Genomic DNA, 13,340 nt, shown 5'->3' with positions numbered 1-13,340 from the left:
AAACAGAAGCCCAGTTGATTGTTGATTCACTTTGTTGGTATTGGGCTGACCGTGGTTGAACAATAATGGCTCATGGGTGGACTAATACTAGGCATAAAACATTGATTAATTTTCTTGCTGTCTATTTTTCTAAAGAATTATTTTTATATGTTCCGTTGATGCTTCCAAGATTACCGTGTTTATCTATAACCATGTGACTTTGCTATCTTGGTTAAGGAATAGAAAACACTAGATGGAAATTGTGCATCCAGGGCCAACTAGAATTGCTACTACTTTCATTGCCTTAGGGAGCCTTAAGGATCATAAGTATGACTTACAAATATTGGTGATAGGACTAGCAAATTTTATGTTGAATCAAAATATGCAAAAGATAAGAAAGAAAAAGAAGTGTTGAAAATCATTCTGGACAACCCATTTTGGAATAATTGTCATGTAATTATGCATATTGTGTCCCTACGGATTCATTTATTACGCATTGGTAATTCTGATGAAGAACTAGCTATGGGATATGTTTATGATGGCATATATAGTGCAAAGAATGGAATTCAAGGAAAAGAATAAATTTTGGGAGCCATATGTTAATATTATCAAGTATCGTTGGTGAAGAGGAGAAAAATCACCCCGGTCCATTATATAGCAAAAGAAGAGAAAAACAACAATGTCCATCAAGCAAGCATTATCCATGTGATGGATGACTACATCATACATTAAATGAGTTCTTCATAAATGACATGAGTACTGATTAACGTGCCAGATAGGCAAAAGCGTAATCGACAGACCAACAGGCAAAAGACTATTGAAGTTTATAACGCCTCCGCATTTATTATTGATGAGTGTTAAGATCGTCCATCTCTCGATGGACGAATTGAATGCTATTCAATGCAAGACATAACATACGGATATCAATGACGGACGAAGTCATAAAATACATTCAATGCCCAACGCAGCTATGGAGTAACGTACGAGCATTAATGGATGAGTAGCAGTTGGCAGAAAATAAAAGCCAGCCATTAATACCAATGACTCCATATTCCATAAATGCAAATATTCATTCAAACAATGAAGAGAAGGGCTATAAAACCCACACAAACCAAAGGGGGAGGAGAGATAATTCTTTTGCGATATACTTCAATTGAATTCCATTCTAACTTAATCATCAAAGGTCCTTTGGCACACACCACACAGGTTTATTTCTTATTTCTCTATTTCATATCTTATTACAAGTTCGTCTCTTAATGAATCCAACGCCGTCTTCCATCTGTATTGACGAGGAATTCAACTGACGATTTTTTGTAGCACCAGTTGGGATACTTAATTCTATAGAGATATTCATGCTATAGTTTATTGGTTGAATCTTGCATTCCAAAATGACATATCCACTCTTAATAAGAGGCTAGAGACACAATGCGTTGTGACAAATGTTATTGAATCCAAAGTTATTAGTGGTCGACTCAAGTTGGTGGAGGAATTAAAGCTATTTTTAGAGCATGAACAAAGCTTTGGAACTCAACTTGCACTAGAAATAGCCAAGACATCTTAGCCAATTGAGATATTGTTTACTTTAATTAATAATAGTATGATATTATGTTTTGAGGAGTATAGATCTTTTTTTTTTTTTTGGATAAGTATAGCTCTAAACTGATTGTATATTTTTTTGTATTGTGTATGGAACTTTGTTGGGAAATATAAACCCCGTTTGATAGAATTAACAAGTTTTAAACCCAAGTTGTTAATTATATTTATTATGAATAAACCTTGTTAAAACAAACAAACATCAATATTGTGTCAATATCATGCATAGCAAAAAAGTAAATAATACAAGATATGATGACTTAGGAAAACCAATGAAACAAACTAGTTTCATAGTAAAAAAAACCTGGGGGGAAACCTTCTCGAAAAGCAATTCACTATAGTAAAGAGAAGTTTTATATCTAATACAAAACTTTTGTCCCTAGACTTTACAGTCCCTAGACTCTACAATCCCCGTAGATGAACTTACAGCAAAAACCTTCTACCGCTTCATAACCTTTGAACTCTCTAGTATATGAACGCCACCAATAATGCACGGATCCCAGTGCGCGATAATTCCTTTGCATGAATTCCAGTACGTGACTAACCCCAGCAACTTGAAGAGGATGTTGTTGGCTGCAAAGTTCTTCACTTCATCAACAATAAGGATTAAGAAGTACTTGGTTACAAAACCCTAAGGCACAAAAGACGTAGTAACTTCTTGCAGAGAGAATAAGGCACTAGGTCATTTTTTGTATGCGTTCTCCTTATGTGACGGCCTTTAAAATAGTCTTATATATGTCTAGGGTTCTGAGAAAAGTAACCTTATACAAATACACAAGCATGGGCCGTAAATCAGATCTGGAAATTCTGATTTTGTAAGTCTCAACAAATTCAGCCTCTGTCAAGCTTCATTCTTAAGTCTCGATAGATACTGTTTCTGTTGAGGTATCTGTCGAGCTTTAATGAACAAATTTTCTTCACTTGTTTCTTGGTCCAATCTTTATGGCTTTAATACTTGGCTTGAACAATATGTTTCTTGAAGTATTAAACTCATCCTAAATCTACCCAATTACAAGTAAAGTGCATTTTGTCAAAGGATTAGCGAACTACATAAAATATGTCCTTAACAATCTTCCCTTTTGGCAATCCTTGACAAAACCACAACAAAACAAATAATCATGAGAAAAGTTTTAAATCACTAAACTCATAACCACTTGTATTACAAAATAAATCTATCCCTACTACAAACTCTTGAAAAACTTTGTAAGAAGAGAGTTTATAGCATGATAGACTTGAACAACTAGTCTTTCTGAAACACTTAAACAAAACTCATCAAGGCCTCTTGTGAGAAACGGAAATAAAGATTGCATACATAAATTAACATGTGTATAAAGAGAGAAAAGAAACAACACATGTAGAGGTAGGTGAAGAAAATATACATCATATATATATATATATATATATCAAAGATAAGCATAGTGTATATAAAAATGGTCATAAGACCGGTGTACGAGAAGCTAAAAATAAGCTCCTAAAACAACAAGGAGGTAAACACTCCCCCTAACAAGATGAAACACAACTCCCCCTTACATAGGTATGTATTTCTCTCCCTAACATGTAGAATCTTAAAAAGAAGCCACATTTTCTCCCCCTTTTTGTCATGATTGTCAAAGGGTATAAGAAGCTATAAAACTTCACCTGAGAAACATAAAGATGATCAAAAATTATTAAGGGGCACAAGAAATCCATATAAATGCATGAATGTAATGAAACAAGATGCTATGGATGATAGATAACAGAAAGATGCAAAAAATGTGAAAAACAATGCATGCAAGAGGGTCTTCACAGATCGAGAAGCTGTCAAGTTGCTATTGAGCAGAAGCCAACCTCGATGGATTGAGAATTTGTCGAGGATCTATTGGTCAAACAAAATGCTCAGAAATCTTGGCTCGATGGATCGAGAAGCTGTCGAGATGCTGTTGGGATTTTGTCAAGAATAAACCCAGAAATCTCGATGGATTGAAGATCAGTTGAGATGCTATCAAGGATGAAGGAAGAAAGCTCGATAGAAGTGGAATCTATCGAGCATCTGTCGAGAAGCTGTCAAGCTTGAAGAAAAGGAGTTTTCCAAGGAGGAAACACACATAAAGATGGATGCAACAAGCAAGCTACTCAAACAAAGATCCAAGCAACATATTAAGCTCTCAAAACATCTCTCAACATATATGTAAAGCATTCAAGATCCAAAACACACACACACACACACACACTAAACAAGTCCATCCAATTTTATATTTCAAAAAAAAATTAAGACAATTTAGTGAGCATATATTAACACATGTATTCCTTGTGATGGCTAAATCACATTGTACCTACACATATATCAAAAGTAGCAAAGAAATTTTGCGTGTTGTGTGTGAAAACATAGCAAGAGTGCACAAGTTTCTCATATTGTGACAATTTGAGATATGAGAGAATCTAATACACTCACACTCAATAATAACTATTTGATGGGGATTATCACTTTCGAGATACATCATATAACTCTCACATCTCCTAGAAACACACTTGCAACCACATTTAAAAGCATTTTGATTCTTTTTGCTGTTATATTCTTTGCATATTTTCTTTTTGAACATATCATGCATGGGCATATATAGAGAGAGAAGAAATACCCAATTATGTTAAGCCAAAACATCACAATTTTGCTATGTCGAAGCAACAGATGTTATACGTGATTGGTAGGCTTTAGTGGTGAGATGGTTATTTATACATTTTTCTTAGGATTTTCTAGTCATTCCCGTAAAAAAGAGTGATATGAGTATTAAGTGTAAAAGAGAAAAACTTAATCGTACTCATCGCAAGCAAGAGCCGAAAAGCTTACTTGCTTAGTTGTGCAATAAAGTGCTCATCTAAGCTACAAGAGATACAAAGTTTAGAGAACTTTATTTCAATGACCATCCAAGGTACACAAGAACCAATATACACATACACACACTATTTTTGTATTTTCTTTTGAAAAAACAAACAAAATAAAGACTAAACAACCAAACAAAAACAGACAAACAACATGAAAGTATGAAGAAAGATGCAGATGCAAGAAAGCATGATTCAAAAAACAGATAAGAAATCAAGTAAGAAAGTCCTACTTTAGATAGAAAGAATTAAAGCAGAGGACAAACAGAAAGACAATTAAGTCTTAGGCTCCTTTATCACCCACACAACACGAGTCTTTGGCCGTGAAGATGAAAAGGCACGTGTCCTAGTATGTCTACTAAAGGACATAAAAGAATTAGAATTCTCCTGAAATTGAGTTAAAAAGCTCAAAGCTTTTAATAACTCTCCAAATAAAGTTGTAGTTCCTTGAGAGGAAACCAATGACCATTTAGACACTTGCTTTTGTGGATACAACTTAAAGCAATTAGAACGAATGTGTCCAAAAATACCACAATGGTGACAAACATGAGCAGTTTTAGGACTACTGTACTTCCTAAAATGAGGTCTAACAAAGGATTTAGAATTAGACAAATCAGTTATGAATTTCATACCTTTATCACCTTTCTCAAATTGGGGCACAAAGACATTCTTTGATCCATAAGCCATGGATGAGGAAGGACCAGAGGAGTCAACATATCCTAAGCCAGGCTTATCAGAGCTAGGCTTTTAAGCACTCAAGACCTCATCAAGCTTTGCACTAGACATCCTCTCTATTTGAGTTCTAGCTTGACTAAGCTCTACCTCAAGATTCTTGACCTTCTCATCTAATGAGGTATTCTCCACAATAAGAGTCTCAACTAATCTTGTAGTCTCATCTAGTTTGACTAACAGTTCAGCTTTTTCAGCCTTTACCTCATTAAGCTCTTTTCTTCAAAGATGAGAAGTCTTTTAAGATTTTATAAATTCAATGCATAGCTTATCATAGGCTTCCTGAAGGGTCAACTTCTTGGGTACTTCATCATCAGAAGAATCCTCACTATCACTAGCACTCTCCACAATCACCTTATCGGTTGTGATAGCAAAAGCCATAAAATGACCAAATTCATCCGTGTACTCATCAAAAGAGTCATTCTCAGTATTACTTAAGGTAGCAACTGACCCTTTAACTTTTGAATTTTTGGTCTTTTCCTTCATAAGGTAGTTTGGACACTCTATCCTAATATGACCAAAACCTTTGCACTCATGGCACTGGATGAGAGGTTTCTCATTCTTGCCCTTCCTAGAGGATTTAGATTTCCTAGGAGGTTTGTCTTTATCCTTTTTCCTATATTGAAGAAGCTTGATAATCTCATTAGCTATGAAGGTTAGATCCTAATCCTCATCATCATCTTCACTTTTATCTTCATCTTCAGAGTCATCAATCTCTTCCTCTATACCTTTAAGAGCCAAGTTTCTACTCTTTCCACCTTTTCCTATTAAACCTAATCCCATCTCATAGGTTTGAAGGCTGCCTACAAGCTCGGTTAAAGGAATTTAATCAATGTTCTTCACTTCTTCAATGATAGTGATCTTGGCATGGAATCTTTCAGGAAAGGGCCTAAGGATTTTCCTAACAATTTTGGATTCTGCTATAGATTCTCCAAGGTTGAAGGCAGAATTCACAATATCCTTGAGTTTAGCATAGAACTCATCAAAGGTCTCATCCTTCTCCATCCTTTTTTCTTCAAAACTACTAGTGAGTCCTTGAAGCTTCATAGTCTTTATAGCCTTGGTACCTTCATAAGTGGTCTCAAGAATGGTCCTCATTAGTCACCCCACAAAACAAAGCATTCAAGGCCCTACTATCGAAATTTGCCGCTTTGATTGTTGCTTCATCCCAATCCACCGGCGCTTCCTTTGGCTTAATGCAGCCAACTTCAATAGTTTGCCATACTTTTTCACCTAGAGCCTGCAAAAAAAAAAACTTCATACAAACTCTCCAGTATGCATAATTAGTAGCATCAAATAAAGGAGGAATCAGTTCACGATCCATGACAACGAGGTCAAGGATCACACTCAGGAGATTAATCCAATCAGAGTGTACCTGCTCTGATACCACTTGTTGGGAAATATAGACCCTGGTTGATAGAATTAACAAGTTTTAAATTCAAGTTGTTAATTAGATTTATTATGAATAAATCTTATTAAAACAAACAAACACCAATATCGTGTCAATATCAAGCACAGCAGAAAAGTAAATAAGACAAGATATGATGACCTAGGAAAACTAATGAAACAAACTAGTTTCATAGTAAAAAAACCTGGGGGAAACCTTCTGAAAAAGCAAATCACTATAGTAAAGAGAAGTTTCAGATCTACTACAAAACTTTTATCCATGGACATGATGTTTTCTTTTGTGTTTAAATAATCATGTTTCTCATATGTTATCACATGTTCTCTTTTACTTTCAAAAGTTTCACACGATTAATTGATAAACATGTCTAGATTTAGGGTTGAATCTTGCCTTAGAATTTTAGATCTGCAATTTTTCTTTGTGTTTAAAAAAAAAAAAAAAAAATCAAATTTGCAAGTTTTCTTTATTTTTTTTTATTAAGAGCCAAATCTGTAATTTTTCTCTTTGTTTCTTTTTCAAAGTAAAACCATATTTGAATTTTATTAGTAAAGTTTGATCTAAATTTTATTAATAAAATCCGATCTGCATTTTTGCTTATAAAAATCTCCCATGTTTTTAATAAAAAACCAGATCGGCATTTTTCCAAATAAAAATCTGCCATGTTTTTTTAAATAAAATCTTATCTGCATTGTTGCATATAAAAATCTGCCTTGTTTTTAATTAAAAAAATATATATAGATCTGCATTCTTCCAAATAAAAATCTGCCATGTTCTTAATAAAAAATTTTATCTCCATTTTTTCCAAATAAAAGTCTGGACTGTTTTTAATAAAAATTCTGATCTGCATTTTTTCCAAATAAAAATCTGGTCTGTTTTAACTAACAAAATATGATATGCATTTTTTTAAAATAAAAATATGAATGTTTTTTTTAATCAAAATCAGATCTGCATCTTTCAATAAAAAATTTGTGTTTTCAAAATAAAAATCTGTTTCTTCCCACATTAAAAAAAATCCTAATCAGATCTGAATTTTTATTTAAAATCCATTCTTTTTTCTTTTATGGTAACTCAAAATTAAATTTTTCATTAACTATTCTCATCAATTTTTTTCACACAAAATAAAATGGCAAATCTAAGGTTCTTGAATAAAAGTTTAACCCTAGATCTAGGATTTGACATAGCATCTGTTGCATAACATTTCATACTTCAAATATGGGTATTTAATGGTCATTAAGAGTTTAGAAGACCCGACTCTATTTGGGCAGGGTAAATGGCTAACATCTTCCCATCCTGTAACCTAACCCCCGAACCCTAGAATTTTAGGTTAGTAGAACTAGTACTTTATTTTATTGTTTTGTAGATTGTATCTAGGACCAAAGCTTTGTATTTTTACATAGATTGTATCTAGAACCAAAGCCTTGTAAAGATACTCTATCAAGTTGTGTTTGTATAATGAATTAATGAATTTGAGGTATCTTTGGACATGTGAATTTGTATTTTATTTTTTCTTATTTTTTTATTAAAAAAATAAGTGGCGACTCCACACATAATCCTAAAAAGGGAAGGTGCCGATGCCTCTCACCTTTTTTGAGAGCATCCTTAAGAGTTTTTCCGGTCTCTCACAGTGGCTACTCCACTAGGGATGTCGAGGGCTAAGCTTCACATTAGACTTTAAATAACCAATTAAATACCCTTGTTTTTTTATGATGTTTTTTTTGTTTGGATGCTTATGTCTTGTATTGTTTGTGTGATATTTTACTTGAAAATGCAATGTTGGTTGTTAAAAGCTTTCCCTAACTATCATAGTGTGTGCCATCCAACATCAAATAAGTATGTATCCATCTTAACATATGGTGGTAGTAACCATGGATCACTGTCCTTCATTAGATTCGGGTACCTAGTGGTGAACTCACCAACTCATAACCCAAAGTCACTAGATCATTTCTTGTTGACTAAAAAGGATAGACCATGCCGTTTGGACCAACATAATATTCATTACATTACAAGTTGGGAGGTGTAATGTCCTAGCTATGAGAAACAATATAACAACAAACCCACCCTATAATGTAATGACTTAGAATCTGTCCTTAGGCCGATCCATGTTAAAATTGCATTGCATATTGTGTGTGTTGGACTCTTGTTTGAACCGTGGTAAGCTCAAGTTCAACACTTAGGCCCATCATAATTGTTTGAATGTGGTGTGCTTTATAAACCTAATTTTATTTTCCTAGAAAGAAAGGCATGTCATGTGTATATGCAGTTTGAGCCCAAGCTTGCTAAGCCCAAAGTCCATCAAGCTCATCAAGACTCAAGCCCATCAAGTTCATAAGTTCATCAATCTTAAGCTCATCAAGCTCAATGAGGATTCAAGCCCAATTCCATCAAGATCAAGTCATCTTCCTCGAGATTTAGGCCTACCAAGGTCCAATTTTCAGACTTTCAACTCAAACATCCACAATGGACCAAGAAGAAACAAGTAGCCCAACTTGGCCTCATTTCACAGGCAGTCAAGCCATATTTGAGTTTTTAGGATCATTGTTCATCTTAAAATTTTTTTTTACTACATGTTTCAATTAGAAAATATTTGTTGAAGTTTAATGTATTTTTTATTATTTTCATATTTCATGCATTTTGTTTATTAAAAAAAAAAAAAACAAGAAAGAAAGAAAAAAAATTTCAAAAAAAAAAAATTCGAAAAAAATGTTTTCAAAAAAAAAAAAAAAAGAGTTTTTGAAAAACTTGAAAAAAAAAAATTTTGAAAAACAAAATTGACTAGGGGTATTAGGCCTTTTTAGTAACCTTTTTCTAAAAACTTTTTTTTTTGTTCTTTTAAAGACTCCAAGATTTTTCCAAATCCTTCCTATCAAAGACTCCACGATGTTTTCAAAATCCTCATTTTCAAGAGAATACAAGAAGATCCATTTGATAAAACTTTTTCCAAATCATGATAATTAATTGCTCTACCAATCAATTTGTTCCAAAGAGGGATTTAACTTCATTCAATCCATTTAAGGACTTTTGCTAAACATTTAGAATATGAGAAGAAAGGTCCTAAAAGGCAATCAAAGAAATTCATCCATTCATCCAAATTTCTCAAACCACATACACTCAATCCCAATTTTCGCAGAATTTTTCACATTGTTGGAGCATTTATACTTCTATTCCAAGAATTATTTATTAAATGAGTTTAAGCAAATGTGCCTACAAGTAAGCATCACTAGGGATAGGAGGCCATCTTTGGTAACCCACGTTTTTCCTTAATACCTATTACAATAATTATCCATTGCTAGCCAACTTGAGCCTCTAAATAGTTAGCCTGTTTTTCAATGAACCCACTAAAAACTTAAACCTTGGGTGGGAAAATTAAGTATGCATGCTTAAATCTCAAGATGAGAAAGTGTTGGCCTTATGGATTCAACACCACTTGGTAAGGTCCTCAATGAAGGCAATGAGACCGATGAAGAGTTCATCAAAGAAAAGGGATAGTTCACTCCATCAAGCTAGGAAGGAAGGAAATCCATCATGGAGAGATAAGATTTTGAGAAAGCATCAAATTGTGAGAAAAAAAATAGAAGGCCATCAAGCTGGAAAAGACTACAACAAAAAATGAGAATGAAGGGAATGCAAGAATTTTCATCAAGTTGTGAGAGAATACTGATTCATCAAAAGACAAAAGAGACATGAGATTCCATGAAAGATCATTCATGTTGAGAATGATGAGCAAAAAAGAAGATTCATCAAAAGCAAAATTCAATCAAATTGTGGGAGATGAGGAAAAGAAAAAGTAAGATACATTTCATCAAAAAAGTGTTTTCAATCAAGTCAAAAAAATAATAATAATAAAAATGAAAATGCATTAGAAAGGATAAGAGGATATTAAGGAGAAATGAAAATTCATCCTAGAAAGATGAAAGTCTATCGAAAGTCAATAATAATAATAATAATAATAATAATAACCCGCTAGGCTGAGAACCCGTAAGGGCAGTTTAGGCAAAAATTAGGGCCTTACAAAAAAAAAAAATAGAAAAAAAAAAAGAGAAAGCCTGCTAAGCTAAAAACCCGAAAGGGCGGTCCAGGAAAAAATTAGGGCCTAAAAAAAAAGAAAGAAAGGAAAAGAGCCTGCTAGGTTGAAAACATGAAAGGGTGGTCTAGGCAAAAAACAAAACAAAAAAAAAAAAAAAAAAATCTTTCAAAAAAAATGAGAAAAACAAAAATGAGAGTGAGTGATCTGACTACAGGATAAGATGCTAAGTAGACCAAAAAGAGGAAGTTGTCAAACTAAAAAAAGTCAAGACCAAATGAAAGGAATCAATGAAGACCAATAAGAAGATGATGAACATGACGAGGATTTTAGCACAAGAGTCAATGATGGAAGATTCGGAAAAAAATCTTCCAATGCTTGAATTTAAAGTATGGCATACTCGGGGAAATATCATAAGAGTTTTAAGCCTTTTATATCCTTCCTTTCAATAACCTGAAGCTGGCTTACATTACAACCTTTGAATAAACACCTCCTTGAAGTCTTGCTGATTGAAAGCATACATGTAGCTCTGATAATATTTTCTCTTGGTTTAAGAAGGAAAACGGCTCAAAATTATCAAGCCCTATTGACTGATATCTTTAAAAGAAAATTTTCACAAATTCTTAAGTGACTTAAAAAAAAGAAAAGAAATTCTAAGCTCCAAACACTCCATTTGTTTGCTTCCAACAAAAAATAACTCTCAAGAGAACAAATTTCCAAATTCTCAAAAATTTTCAAATCTTCAAACTTAGGATTTTTCCCGTTCTTGCTTGTTCCCAACATATGTGATTCCCAAGCATTTCATTTCTTTGATTGTCTTTGAAAACTTAATCTGAAAATTTTCAAAATTAAGAAGCAAATTTGATTACATGTTTTCAATGGTTTCAAATCTTTCCTAGCCAATGAGGTCAAGTTAACAATTGAGCATTATGATTGGTCAAAGAGGTTGTTCAAAGGATTACCTTTTGTTCATTTGAAAAAGATAAAATTTCAAAAAATCTCATTCCAAGTAAATTGCTTTCCCCCCCCCCCCCCAAAAAAAAAAAAAAAAAAAGAGACTCATTTCAAAAAAAATCATTTAAAAAAAAAATCATTTTTCAATACTTTTTTCGAACTACTTCTGGACTTGATCCTTTTTGAGAAAGGTACGGAGGCAGCTTTTTCAAAGGCTCGGTCAAAATCACCCATAAAGAAACTTCATTTCAAAAAGAAATTTCAAAAAAAAAAAAATCATTTTTCAAAACTTTTTTCCGAACTACGTTTGGACCTGTTAGGTTCTAAGATTTTAGGAACTAATGTATTAGAGCTTCAATTTGTACTATATTGGCAAACCATGATCAAAACATAGAGTCCAGGTTTAGGCTTGCTCAAAGTATGTTTATTTGTAGAATTGGAATCGAGTGATTGCAGAATTTATTGGACTAAATCTGCAAGGCTTCATCGATCGAAAATTAGATTCGATCGATCGAACCACATGCAGATTTATTTTTCTATAGAATTACAATTCTGCCCAACCTCTACTAAACATATTGGGCTTCAAGTAAAACACTCCTGGTATATATAGGAAACCTGAAGAACGTTTTTATAAGTTGTTTTAGAGAGATTATAGTGCATCTTGTGCCTCTTTTATAGATCTAGGGTTTTGTACCCAAAAGCTCTCTAAGGTTGTTGTTTATGCTGTATGTATGAATCTCTTGTGAGATCTAGAGGTGTTTGCCTTCATACATACTTAGGGGTTCCAATCTCAAGATTGATGTCAAAAGCTTAGTGATCGCTTCAGTTGCTGCATAAAGAGCTTAAAGAAAACACAAGTGGGAGTACTTGTTGTAGTGACCCAAAAAGGGGGGGGGGGGGTCTTGCATTCCATGGAATCCCACATTGCCTAGGGAAGCACATGAAAATGTGTTTATAAAGAATGATCTCCCTTCAATGTATAGAAGCATTTTCCCCCACTGCTGTGTGCTTTGGAGGAGAACAAAACCGTGAGGGGTATGAGGCCCTAAAGCGGACAATATCTACACAGGTAAGGTGGGGTCATTACACTTGTGGTTGCTGTGAATCCAAGAAAGAAGAAGTCTGTGGACTCGGAGCTGTCACGTGGTCATGGTAGTAAGTTTCCTATTTGAGGTAGCAATAGGATGTTAGTGGTCTAATTTGCTATTGTGTAAACTTCAATTCTTTTATAATAGATCTGTTTTACCTTAAGGATAGTTAGGTTAAATCTTCTCTAGGTTTTTTACTGATTTGGTTTTCCTAGGTTATCATATCATTATGTTATTTATTTTCCACACTGTTTCAATGATATGATTTATCTGTGTTAACTTTGATTTGAATAATTTACCTAAGTTAATCACTTGGCTAAATAACTAGGTTAATCTGTGTGTGTTTAAGGGGTCTAAAAACGTACAAGTTGTCTAAAAACATACAAGTGGTTTCAAAGCAAGTTAGCTCTTGATTTAGGTTATTATACCTAGAGTTGATCCTTAATCCCTGTTATCATGGATAATTTTAAGTGTCTTATTGTTTTTGATTGTGATGATTTGAATAAAAAGGACACTATTGTTTCTGTTGATCTTGTTGATGCTTGTGAAACTCTCTATAAGGAATTATTGAAATCTATGAAAATTGCTAAGAAATTCAAGGAAGAGTTAAAATTGGCTAATCTTGAAAAAGAGGAATTGGTTGTGAGATTAGATGAATCTAATAAAAAGAATGAATTTTTGAGAAATCAAATTTCCTTTCAAGATGAGAAGATGA

The sequence above is a fragment of the Quercus robur genome, chromosome 11, assembly GCF_932294415.1.
Source record: "Quercus robur chromosome 11, dhQueRobu3.1, whole genome shotgun sequence".
Classification (NCBI taxonomy): domain Eukaryota; kingdom Viridiplantae; phylum Streptophyta; class Magnoliopsida; order Fagales; family Fagaceae; genus Quercus; species Quercus robur.
This window is presented reverse-complemented; position numbering follows the sequence as displayed.